Source organism: Panulirus ornatus, chromosome 64 (genome assembly GCF_036320965.1).
Source record: "Panulirus ornatus isolate Po-2019 chromosome 64, ASM3632096v1, whole genome shotgun sequence".
Lineage (NCBI taxonomy): Eukaryota > Metazoa > Arthropoda > Malacostraca > Decapoda > Palinuridae > Panulirus > Panulirus ornatus.
Genome location: NC_092287.1, coordinates 19,154,033 through 19,166,616, shown reverse-complemented (window position 1 = coordinate 19,166,616; position 12,584 = coordinate 19,154,033). Strand labels below are relative to the sequence as shown.

The window sequence follows — 12,584 nt, the reverse complement described above, 5'->3', positions numbered from 1 at the left end:
CAACTCTGCTTCACTTGGGTCATGATGACCGTGGACAGTGCCGGCCAAGGGTCGACATTACGTACCAAGTGGACGGTATCTGTGAAGACCGGATGCACTGGTGGTTAGGTTGGCCATCTGGGCTTTAGGCCTTATCAACTGCCAGGGGTCGTTAAGGGTCGTTAAGTCCAATACACACACTCCTTACAAGGTAAGTGACCCATTGTGTTCTTCCATTCCGGTTCGTTCCAGCGGTCTCTGCTTAGTTGGAGGGTGAGGCCGCTCTTGAGGTGTTCCTTATTGTGAAGTTATTTTCCTGTACTATCTTATGAAAGACGGACATGTAAGCCTCGCTGCTTCTACTCCCATTACTATTTCTAGCACTACTGTTCAGTTGTTTTCTGTCCATTTCCCTTTTGGGAAGGCAAGTTGAAACCTCCCAGAAGGTTTATACCTGGAACTGGGTCTCCAAAGTTTCCAGACCATCTTATTATTCTGTCCTGCACGTTCTCAAGCACTGTCCTGTAGGTTTCTCAATTGTTCTGTATCTTATTCAAGTGTTCTATACGCTCCTCAGCTGTTCTGCATGTTCTTAAAGTTCTATACGTTCCTCAAGTATAGAACGTTCTTCAACTGTTCTGTATGTTCCTAAACTGTTCTATACGTTCCTCAAGTGTTCTGAAGGTGCTTCAACTGTCCTTGTATTCCTCAACTGTTCTGTGCATTCCCTATTCTGAATGTTCTTTAACTGTTCAATGCATTCCTCAACTATTCTGAATACTTCTACACTACTATGTACGTTCTTCAATTGTTCTGTTCATTTCTAAATTTTTCTATAGGTTCCTCAACTGTTGTGTACATTGTTCAACTGTTCTGCGAATTCCTCAACAGTTTTGAGCGTTTCTCACCTGCTGTGTGTATTCCTCAACTGCTCTGTGCAATCCACAACTGTCTTGAACGTTCTTCTACTGCTCAGAGCACTCGTCAACTTTCAGTGCATTCCTCACCTGTTCTATGTCTTCCTCAGCTGTTCTGAACGTTCCTCAACTGTCCTATGTCTTCCTCAGCTGTTCTGAACGTTCCTCAACTGTCCTATGTCTTCCTCAGCTGTTCTGAACGTTCTTCAACTGTCCTATGTATTCCTCAGCTGTTCTAAACGTTCCTCAACTGTCCTATGTATTCCTCAGCTGTTCTGAACGTTCCTCAACTGTTCAGTGCATTCCTCAACCGTTCTGAACGTTCCTCAACCGTTCTGAACGTTCCTCAACTGTTCTGAACGTTATTCAACTGTTCACTGCACTCCTCCTCTACTGTTCGGAGCGTTCCCACGTCTCTGGTGCATCTGACGAATGTAATAATTAAGATTCCAATCAAGGTAATTTACACCACACCACACACCACACGGCCATTGTGACACCTTGATTATTATGAGCCAAGCTGTCGTGCATAATAATAACCCACCCTTCCTCCCTCGTCTCCCCTCTAACAAACCCTTGCCACCATCCTCCTCCCATCACCAGTACGCTCTTCACACCACCACCACCTCTCTCTCTCTCTCTCTCTCTCTCTCTCTCTCTCTCTCCTCATCCATCCCTCCACTTTATCATGCCATACACCACTTTAATGCTTCGTCTCTGTGTGTATGCTCAGGCTAAATGAAGTTGTCAAAAACTGAATATTAACGCTGTCCATCATCACGCCATCACCCCTTTTCCGAGCCATGGCTTGGAGAGAACACATCCGACACTGGCCGTGTCATCCCTCATACTCGTGTTTCTCCCGCGAGCTGTAAACACAGGGCCCAACCCTGTCGGGAGCCAGCGATAGAAAAAAAGGGACTCTTGTCAGTCGAGAGGGAATTCAAGTCCCTCCGGATAATGGCGAATATGAAAGATGATCGACAAGATGAGAGAGAGAGAGAGAGAGAGAGAGAGAGAGAGAGAGAGAGAGAGAGAGAGAGAGAGAGAGAGAGAGTTGTCTGGATAAGTTTTCGGCTCTTCCGTCTTGTTGTGTTTGTAGCTGGTGGTCGGGGCCCATGCCAGGGATGTCGTAATATACACATCTCTTTAAAAGTTCCAGACTCACTTGGCGAAGAATGGCAGCAGCGAGGCAGGGTGAGGGAGAGGGCTGTTTTCTTTCCCGGTTCATCCTCCTCCTTTCGCATTTGCCAACCGTGTGTGTGTGTGAGTGAGTGAGTGAGTGAGTGAGTGAGTGTATGTATGTATGTGTGTGTGTGTGTGTGTGTGAGTGAGTGAGTGAGTGAGTGAGTGAGTGAGTGAGTGTATGTATGTATGTGTGTGTGTGTGTGTGTGTGTGTGTGTGTGTGTGTGTGTGTGTGTGTGTCCCTCCATCCTTTTTGTTGTTGTTGTTGTTGTTGTTGTTGTTACGCGGTTACACTGCAGTGACACCGCCGCTGGTTACAACCTTTCCCACCGCCTCCCGGACTGTTTCCCGCCAAGTGGTCCGACCAGGCCAGAGGCAATCTGCTCCTGTCTTGATATCTTACACGTCTCAGTGGTCCACACGACCATCAACTGTGCCTGGAACGGTGTGTTTGTACTGACAATGTAAACAATGTTGCTACTGCTCTCTCTCTCTCTCTCTCTCTCTCTCTCTCTCTCTCTCTCTCTCTCTCTCTCTCTCACACACTCATCAGGTTTGCTAGGCATAGCTAAACACACCCCCATCCCCCTCCCTTCCTTCCATTAAGTGATCCGTCCCTTTTGGGTTACGTTCACCTCGGCTCGATTTATAAAGCCGTCTCGTCCCGCAAGCCTGTTAGGTCATCTGGGGAGAGAGAGAGAGAGAGAGAGAGAGAGAGAGAGAGAGAGAGAGAGAGAGAGAGAGAGGAAATGCCTCGCTTTCCTCATTCAACATGCTCGTACAACCGCGTCTCTTGTCTCTTCCCTCACGTATTTCCCCTCACTCCTACGCCCGTGTATTTCCCCTCACTCCTACGCCCGTGTATTTCCCCTCACTCCTACGCCCGTGTATTTCCCCTCGTCCTACACGCGTGTTTACAGTGATTCCCTGATTTCCATCCCCATTTTCTATCTCCTCCCCTCTTCCTGGCTTGATCTGGTGGAGTTTGTAGAACGCGCGAGGACGAAACGGTAACTCATCGCAAGAACACATGATGAAGACATCGACACAGATTAAGTATCTCAAAAACATTCACATACACACATAATATATATATATATATATATATATATATATATATATATATATATATATATATATATATATATACACACATGTTGGAAAGGATCACAATTTTGCGCGTGATCAAGTATATTCCTATGCGTCCACGGGGAAAATAAAACTTACCGCGTTTCATTTTCCCCGTGGACTCATAGGAAATATAAATATATATATATATATATATATATATATATATATATATATTATCCCTGGGGATAGGGGATTAAGAATACTTCCCACGTATTCCCTGCGTGTCGTAGAAGGCGACTAAAAGGGGAGGGAGCGGGGGGCTGGAAATCCTTCCCTCTCGGTTTTTTTTTTTTTTTTTTTTTCAATTTTCCAAAAGAAGGAACAGAGAATTGGGCCAGGTGAGGGTATTCCCTCAAAGGCCCAGTCCTCTGTTCTTAACGCTACCTCGCTAATGCGGGAAATGGCGAATAGTTTGAAAGAAAGAAAAGATATATATATATATATATATATATATATATATATATATATATATATATATATATATATATATATATATATATATATCTTGTCCTTTAAGAAGGCATCACAAAATGTAGACCGCTCCGTCTTCGGCCATTTTAGCCTAGATAACGTTATCTTCATCTACGATCATTGCTGAAGGCATCTACGCTCAACCTTCTGTAGCCATACCATGGCTTCCTGTCCACCTTGCGCTGCCACTCAACCCCTGGGACCACAAGACTGCAGGGCCTGTGGGAGTCACTAACTGCCTCTCGCTCGACACATACAGCCTCCACCTGTCACCACAGACAGAGGGACGCCTGTCTATGACGGAAGGATTCGGTGTGACGGGGAGGAGGAGGTTGGATCCGGAAAGGGGACGGGGGGTGCAAAGATGGCGAGTTGGAGACGATGGATGGGACAGAGCGGGGAGAGATGGGTCTGGGATGGGATGGTACAGGGATACAGGAAAGGTTGGAGAGGAGGTGTGTGTGTGTGTGTGTGTGTGTGTGTGGAAGAGAAGGGTGGGAGGGGAAAGTAAAGGTGTGTGGGAGGAGGGAACGAGAGAAGTACGAGGAGGGGCGAAGTGGGACGAAGGGGGAGAGGAAAAAGAGCGAATGGGAGTTGGAGGAAAAAGGGTGTTGACGGAAAGGGAAAGGAATGGGAGGGGAGGAATGGTGGGATGGAGGATGGGAGGTAAGGAAAGAGAAAGGTTAAAGGAGAAAATGGAAGAGGAAGATGAGGAAGAGAATGTAAGGATGATACGGAGGAGTGAGAGAGAGAGAGAGAGAGAGAGAGAGAGAGAGAGAGAGAGAGAGAGAGAGAGAGAGAGAGAGAGAGAGAGGTATACAAATCCTAGTGGTGACGGGGGTGAGTGGGTGGGAAGTAGGCGTAGCGGCCATGTTCGTGTGTCAGATGGGTAGGTGGCGGGGGATGGAGGTGAAGGAGGGAGGGAGGTGAAGGAGGGAGGGAGGTGAAGGAGGGAGGGAGGTGAAGGAGGGAGGGAGGTTAAGGCGGGAGGGAGGTGAAGGCGGGAGGACAGGCCGAGGGGTAGGAGGGGGGGGGGGATCGGTTACATTACCCAGTGCCTCACCTTGCCTCGGCTGCTCCAGGCGCACCAGTCACACGAACACACTCACCTGGAACACAAGAGAGTAACATTAGTTCCCCCAGGTCAACGGCTCCAGCACCTCATGAGAGTATATGAATGATGCATATTACGTTATCATAAACTACAGCTGTACACAGTAATGTTAACATAAACTATAGCTGTACACAGTAATGTTAACATAAACTATAGCTGTACACAGTAATGTTAACATAAACTACAGCTGTACACAGTAATGTTAACATAAACTATAGCTGTACACAGTAATGTTAACATAAACTATAGCTGTACACAGTAATGTTAACATAAACTACAGCTGTACACAGTAATGTTAACAAACTATAGCTGTACACAGTAATGTTATCATAATGAAGAGAAACACGGTGGAAGTTCTCTTTGCGCAGGCAGGAATGTCCTATGACGAAACTACAGCAGTGCGACCTCATGACACCCCAGGTTTACTACAGATAATATATTGACATTTGTACCTACGTAGATAAACTCACTGGAAAACCTCCGTGACCGACTCCAAACATCTTCAGGCTTAAGATTTGCGGTGGAAATGAATAATAACAAGATTCCTTTCTTGGACGTAATGGGTTAGTGCGCCAACGAGATCATTCGTCACCGACGTGTACAGAAAGCCCAGCAAAACCATGGCAAATGTATGAATGGAATGAGTGAATGCACTCAGTATTACAAGAGGAGTAATGTCATTCGCGCATACGTGAGGCGAGCGATCAAGGTGCGCTCAAACCTGGCAACTCCACCAAGAACTTCGACGTGTCCGGCAAAATGTTAATCAAGAATGGATATTCAAACAGTGGATCTGACACCATTGTGAACAACATGTTTGGAGCAGCAACATCTCGTGGCAAACAAAACAAATAAAAACTCAACGTGACAACAACAAAGTTTACTACACGAAGACGTTTACGATAACATATCGAAAGGACGAGCAACAACAAAGTTTACTACACGAAGACGTTTACGATAACATATCGAAAGGACGAGAAGGTCGTGCGAGGTGTTGTGGCCAGAAACTGCAAAGCGAGTGATGGAAGACAAAGGATATCAGTCTGATAACAGACTACAACAATCCGTAAACATGTTCGCTCGTAATGAACAAACGATATGGTAGGTCGCTCTGGAAGTTTGAATGGCACCCATGTTAGTATACGAGCACCGATGCAATACTGGAGACTTGTCAGCCCCCACCACATAAACTACACTGGACGTACAACCTGTACCCTGAGCTATCGCCTATCGCTCAACTTACGAGAGGGAGGAATCAAACAACATCATGAACAAACGCATGGAACGAGATCAACGAGGGAGGCTATAGTGATCTATTAGCTGCAGTGATCAGAGAGACTACAGATATTTAAAGCCATTCACATTAGAGAGAAAGCACCTGTCATCAGCAATCAGACATGATCATCGCAATACAGCTTTAATGGCTCGCAAATAGGACGTAAAGCTAATGCCCTCTTAGAACATGAGGTCCACATCACTGACTCGCTACAAGCTACCGAATCCGCCATTTCTGGACAACAGGAACGCGGCATTGACCAACATAGACCTAGCTTAAGAAGGTGAGAGAATCAGACGAGCCCAACCTGACCTCAACTCCACATCACGACAATAACGGTCTCGCTGGGCCCAACTTAATGCATTTAGTGATGGACTTTCTATATTCCTACATCGGTTAATAATGTTTTTCACTGTTTCCTCAACTGTAAGTTTTCTATACTTCTGTTTCCATATTTTGTATTTAGAATGAAACTCATACTACTACCCTTCATGATACTGTTAATTTGTAAAGCTTTTAGTGTTTTCCCTCACTTCTATGAGCTATGTACGGTGTTTTTTCAGAGTGTGTTTATCATTTACATTCTATTTGCGTTTTACATATCATATCCAAGTTTTGTGACGCTGTTTTTCTCCTTTTATTGGTAGATTCCCGATGATGCCTCTGTGAAGGCGAAAGCTTCATGGAAATAAATGGATAACTATAGACAATCTGGTGCTTGAGCACCCACCTAATGGTAGAATAATACCGAAAAAATTAAAGAACAAAAGAATAAAGATTAATAACGCTATATATACAGTAGTATTCAATTCTATATTCATTAGAGAAATCCTCCTCCCACCTTACAATAATATACATATATATATATATATATATATATATATATATATATATATATATATATATATATATATATATATATGAAAGGGTAATCACTCCTCAGAAGGAGTTTACATAACTGAAACTCTATACATCACAATCTGTTCTCCGAAGGAAATCCGCCTCATCAAGTGTAAACGACTCTCAAAGTTTCAAATCGCAACACAAACACACAGGCTTGTACACCCTGTTACCGCCATACTTGAGTACCTTTGACTTGTAATCTATTATATATATATATATATATATATATATATATATATATATATATATATATATATATATATATACATATCTCCCTGGGGATTGGGGAGAAAGAATACTTCCCACGTATTCCCTGCGTGTTGTAGACGGCGACTAAAAGGGGAGGGAACGGGGGGCTGGAAATCCTCCCCTCCAGTTTTTCCTTTTTCAAAAGAGGGAACAGAGAAGAAGGCAAAGTGTGGATTTTCTCTCTAAGGCTCAGTCCTCTGTCCTTAACACTACATCGCTAACGCGGGAAATGGCGAATATGTGTGAATTATAAATAAATAAATATATATATATATTATATATATATATATATATATATATATATATATATATATATAATATATATATATATATATATATATATAAAGATGGAGGGAGGGCTGACAAGTGCAACAATACAAGTTACATTTCAATCAGTCGCAAGTTAACAGCCTGGCTATTCATTAACACGACGCCGGGCCCTTAATTAGCATAGTCCCCAATTAACACAAGTTCAGTCTCCAGCTGAGTTTAGCCTCTCCCAGCCACCCTAACATTGTACGACACCAGCACGTGAGGCACGTTCCTCACACCTCTCCACCGTCTTGACCTCCAGACCATGATGGTGAAAAAGGGAGTCTCGCTGGGGATCCCTTTTTCGCTCCAGAGGAGTCCATCATTACCCTGCTCCTGAGTGAAGTGCAGCTCAAACGCGAAGAAGCCCTGTGTAACGGGAGTTCTGAGTATATATATATATATATATATATATATATATATATATATATATATATATATATATATATATATATATATTTTTTTTTTTTTTTTTTTTTTTTTTGCTTTGTCGCTGTCTCCCGCGTTTGCGAGGTAGCGCAAGGAAACAGACGAAAGAAATGGCCCAACCCACCCCCCATACACATGTATATACATACGTCCACACACGCAAATATACATACCTACACAGCTTTCCATGGTTTACCCCAGACGCTTCACATGCCTTGATTCAATCCACTGACAGCACGTCAACCCCGGTATACCACATCGCTCCAATTCACTCTATTCCTTGCCCTCCTTTCACCCTCCTGCATGTTCAGGCCCCGATCACACAAAATCTTTTTCACTCCATCTTTCCACCTCCAATTTGGTCTCCCTCTTCTCCTCGTTCCCTCCACCTCCGACACATATATCCTCTTGGTCAATCTTTCCTCACTCATTCTCTCCATGTGACCAAACCATTTCAAAACACCCTCTTCTGCTCTCTCAACCACGCTCTTTTTATTTCCACACATCTCTCTTACCCTTACGTTACTTACTCGATCAAACCACCTCACACGACACATTGTCCTCAAACATCTCATTTCCAGCACATCCATCCTCCTGCGCACAACTCTATCCATAGTCCACGCCTCGCAACCATACAACATTGTTGGAACCACTATTCCTTCAAACATACCCATTTTTGCTTTCCGAGATAATGTTCTCGACTTCCACACATTCTTCAAGGCTCCCAGAATTTTCGCCCCCTCCCCCACCCTATGATCCACTTCCGCTTCCATGTTTCCATCCGCTGCCAGATCCACTCCCAGATATCTAAAACACTTCACTTCCTCCAGTTTTTCTCCATTCAAACTCACCTCCCAATTGACTTGACCCTCAACCCTACTGTACCTAATAACCTTGCTCTTATTCACATTTACTCTTAACTTTCTTCTTTCACACACTTTACCAAACTCAGTCACCAGCTTCTGCAGTTTCTCACATGAATCAGCCACCAGCGCTGTATCATCAGCGAACAACAACTGACTCACTTCCCAAGCTCTCTCATCCCCAACAGACTTCATACTTGCCCCTCTTTCCAAAACTCTTGCATTTACCTCCCTAACAACCCCATCCATAAACAAATTAAACAACCATGGAGACATCACACACCCCTGCCGCAAACCTACATTCACTGAGAACCAATCACTTATATATATATATATATATATATATATATATATATATATATATATATATATATATATATATATATATATATGAAACCAGCGAATTATGTTACAGGCTTAAGGTCTGGTAATGCACTAACGCCCGCAACACAATTTCCACCGCCTTAACTCATGGGCAGAGCACGAGTGACCAAAAATATGTACAAGGCAGCTTGCCTTCCCCAGCGTCCCGGTAAACAAGGGGGCTGTGCTAGGTAGCCGGACTCGGACACAGGCCAAAATCTTTGACGTCATACCTGGGAATATACTACATGTTGCTACAAGGCGCAAGCAAGAGGGATTCTCTCTCTCTCTCTCTCTCTCTCTCTCTCTCTCTCTCTCTCTCTCTCTCTCTCTGCCCAGCCAGACAACAAACAGGTCACACAGGTAAAGCCTCCGACCCTCTTGAGACGAGTTTTCTACCTTCTTAACCCCAGCCACAACAACAACACAGGTCGAGAGAGAGAGAGAGAGAGAGAGAGAGAGAGAGAGAGAGAGAGAGAGAGAGAGAGAGAGAGGTTTCTATTTAACGCAGGGTTATGTCGTAGAAATCGAGGGAAGATCATGCCCTTGGAGAAACCTGCAGGAGGACACTTAACCTGCAGCAGAGACCAGAGGATGGAACCTGCGGTAGGGCAACAGAAACCAAAAAGGCAAGTGTCTATCCCGTGGGAGCAAAACGTAGAAACCACGAAGACACTTCATGACTTCCGAAGGCGGGCAGAAACCTGTGATGTCATGGTGGATAGATGCACCGCTGGCATCACAAAGAAAAAAAAATATAAAAGTGATACAGGATCAGGCCGTGACACTGGAACGGACCGTGATACTGGAACGGACCGTGATACTGGAACGGACCATGGTACAGGAACGGACCGTGATACAGGAACGGACCGTGACACTGGAACGGACCGTGATACAGGAACGGACATTGGTACAGGAACGGACCGTGATACAGGAACGGACGGTGATACAGGAACGGACCATGGTACAGGAACGGCCGTGATACAGGAACGGACCGTGGTAGAGGAACGGACCACGGGAATGGGAGGCGTTGAGACCGGATGGACCCGGAGGACGTGTGCCTCCACGGGAGACGCGGCGAGCTCCGCCATCATCAATGAGAGCAGGCGATGATGCTGGCCACAAGAACAGTGCATCTCTCTCTCTCTCACGTTACATGGAGCCACCGTGGAGCGGAGTAATCCACCAGACCAAAGGCACTGGTGATGGCAGGCTCCCTGATGTGAGGGGGGTGAGGCCAGCCACCGTCGCCGTCCTGAGGTGAGGCGGACCTGTTATGAGGGAGGTGTGTCTTGGTGTCATGAGGCGGTACAGAGAGTGGAGAGAGAGAGAGAGAGAGAGAGAGAGAGAGAGAGAGAGAGAGAGAGAGAGAGAGAGAGAGAGAGAGAGAGAGAGAGAGGAAAAACGATACTGCAATCCACTAGGTGAGGGAGGAGGGGATGGAGGGGCGAGAGGGTCTGTGGAGGATCCTAAGAGCCCCTAGCATGCAGGGGTGCTCCGAGTCGACAGGGGTGTGGGGTCCCCAGTGGAGTCGACAGGGGTGTGGGGTCCCCAGTGGAGTCGACAGGGGTGTGGGGTCCCCAGTGGAGTCGACAGGGGTGTGGGGTCCCTAGTGGAGTTGACAGGGGTGTGGGGTCCCCAGTGGAGTCGACAGGGGTGTGGGGTCCCCAGTGGAGTCGACAGGGGTGTGGGGTCCCCAGTGGAGTCGACAGGGGTGTGGGGTCCCCAGTGGAGTCGACAGGGGTGTGGGGTCCCCAGTGGAGTCGACAGGGGTGTGGGGTCCCCAGTGGAGTCGACAGGGGTGTGGGGTCCCCAGTGGAGTCGACAGGGGTGTGGGGTCCCCAGTGGAGTCGACAGGGGTGTGGGGTCCCCAGTGGAGTCGACAAGGGTGTGGGGTCCCCAGTGGAGTCGACAGGGGTGTGGGGTCCCCAGTGGAGTCGACAAGGGTGTGGGGTCCCCAGTGGAGTCGACAAGGGTGTGGGGTCCCCAGTGGAGTCGACAAGGGTGTGGGGTCCCCAGTGGAGTCGACAGGGGTGTGGGGTCCCCAGTGGAGTCGACAGGGGTATGGGGTCCCCAATGGAGTCGACAGGGGTGTGGGGTCCCCAGTGGAGTCGACAGGGGTGTGGGGTCCCCAGTGGAGTCGACAGGGGTATGGGGTCCCCAGTGGAGTCGACAGGGGTGTGGGGTCCCCAGTGGAGTCGACAGGGGTGTGGGGTCCCCGGTGGAGTCGACAGGGGTGTGGGGTCCCCGGTGGAGTCGATAGGGGTGTGGGCTGCTAGCAAACTCGACACGGGTGTGGGTTTCCAAGCAGAGTCGACGGGGGCGTGGGTTCCCAACAGCGTAGCAGGGAAGGGGGTGAGGGGTGGGTTACCACTGGAGTCGACAAGGGTGTGGATTCCCAGTGAAGTTAACAGGGGCTTGGGTCCCAGCGGAGTCGACGGAGACTTAAGTTGGACGAGGAGGCGGGAGGGGTTGGGCGGGCGGGGAAGGAGGCAGGCATGTCGGGTAAAGTTTGTTCATGAGGCTCGCGGCTGACACCGAGATCAAGGGATTTGTGAAGGGTTTAATGGTGTGGCAAGCCTGGCTCACGGTAATCGATGGCGTCCACGGGAAATTATTAGACCGGAGCATTTTCAACGGGGTATTTTCTCCCAGTGGGAGGTGTGTGTGTGTGTGTGTGTGTGTGGAGGACGGGTGGTAAGGGCGAGTGTATGCCATTTACTGTACGTGGGTGAGTGATGCAAAGGGGTACAGTACTAGTGTAGTTGTGGTTACTGCTTAATGTGGTGGCCACTTACGTGTTCCTTGAACACTTAATGTCGCGTGCTGTGCAGAACAGTTATCGAGATCGAAATAAGTGTGGATTTATTATCACAAGAGACGCATCAAAAACATGTGCAGTATTAACTTCGACGGCCAAAGGTAAGCAGGACTGTTCTCAAGTTATGAGCCGGGTTATGATGCAGGTTAAACCTTTCTGCAGACAGAGTGGGGCCTCAACTCAAAGCATAACCCAGACTACAGAGTTATATGTCTTGGTCGGCATCCAGTGCTGCATTTTTTGCAGGGAAACAGATGGATCAAGTGTCGGGAGTACACGAGAGACAGTGCTACAAGTCATCATGACCAGAGATCTGGTTGATGTGTTAAGGTGTCGGACGGAAACGACGACCAATGCAATCCCTTACGTTTCCGCCACACGACGCTGCTTCGACGCCGAGATGAGAAGGCGTGAGGCTTAGGTTCCTGCTGCAGCAGTAAGCAGACGGCTGGGGATCAAGCAGTGAGGCGGTGGTAACTGATACTACTGCAGTGGAATGAGAAAGTAACAGGAGCTGCTGCATGGGTAGTGAGGGAAGTAGAGGGGTGAGGAGTGAGGTATGAGGAGCTG

General features: G+C 47.1%; 1 long non-coding RNA gene across 1 annotated transcript in view; it reads right to left on the bottom strand.

Moving 5' to 3' along the window:
- Positions 1–4,735: 4,735 nt before the first annotated feature.
- The window catches only part of LOC139746101 (uncharacterized), a 230,226-nt gene continuing 222,377 nt past the window's right edge, over positions 4,736–12,584 (bottom strand). The window contains exon 5 of the long non-coding RNA XR_011712063.1: positions 4,736–4,793. This is a non-coding gene — a long non-coding RNA (uncharacterized lncRNA). The remainder of the gene's footprint in view (positions 4,794–12,584) is intronic.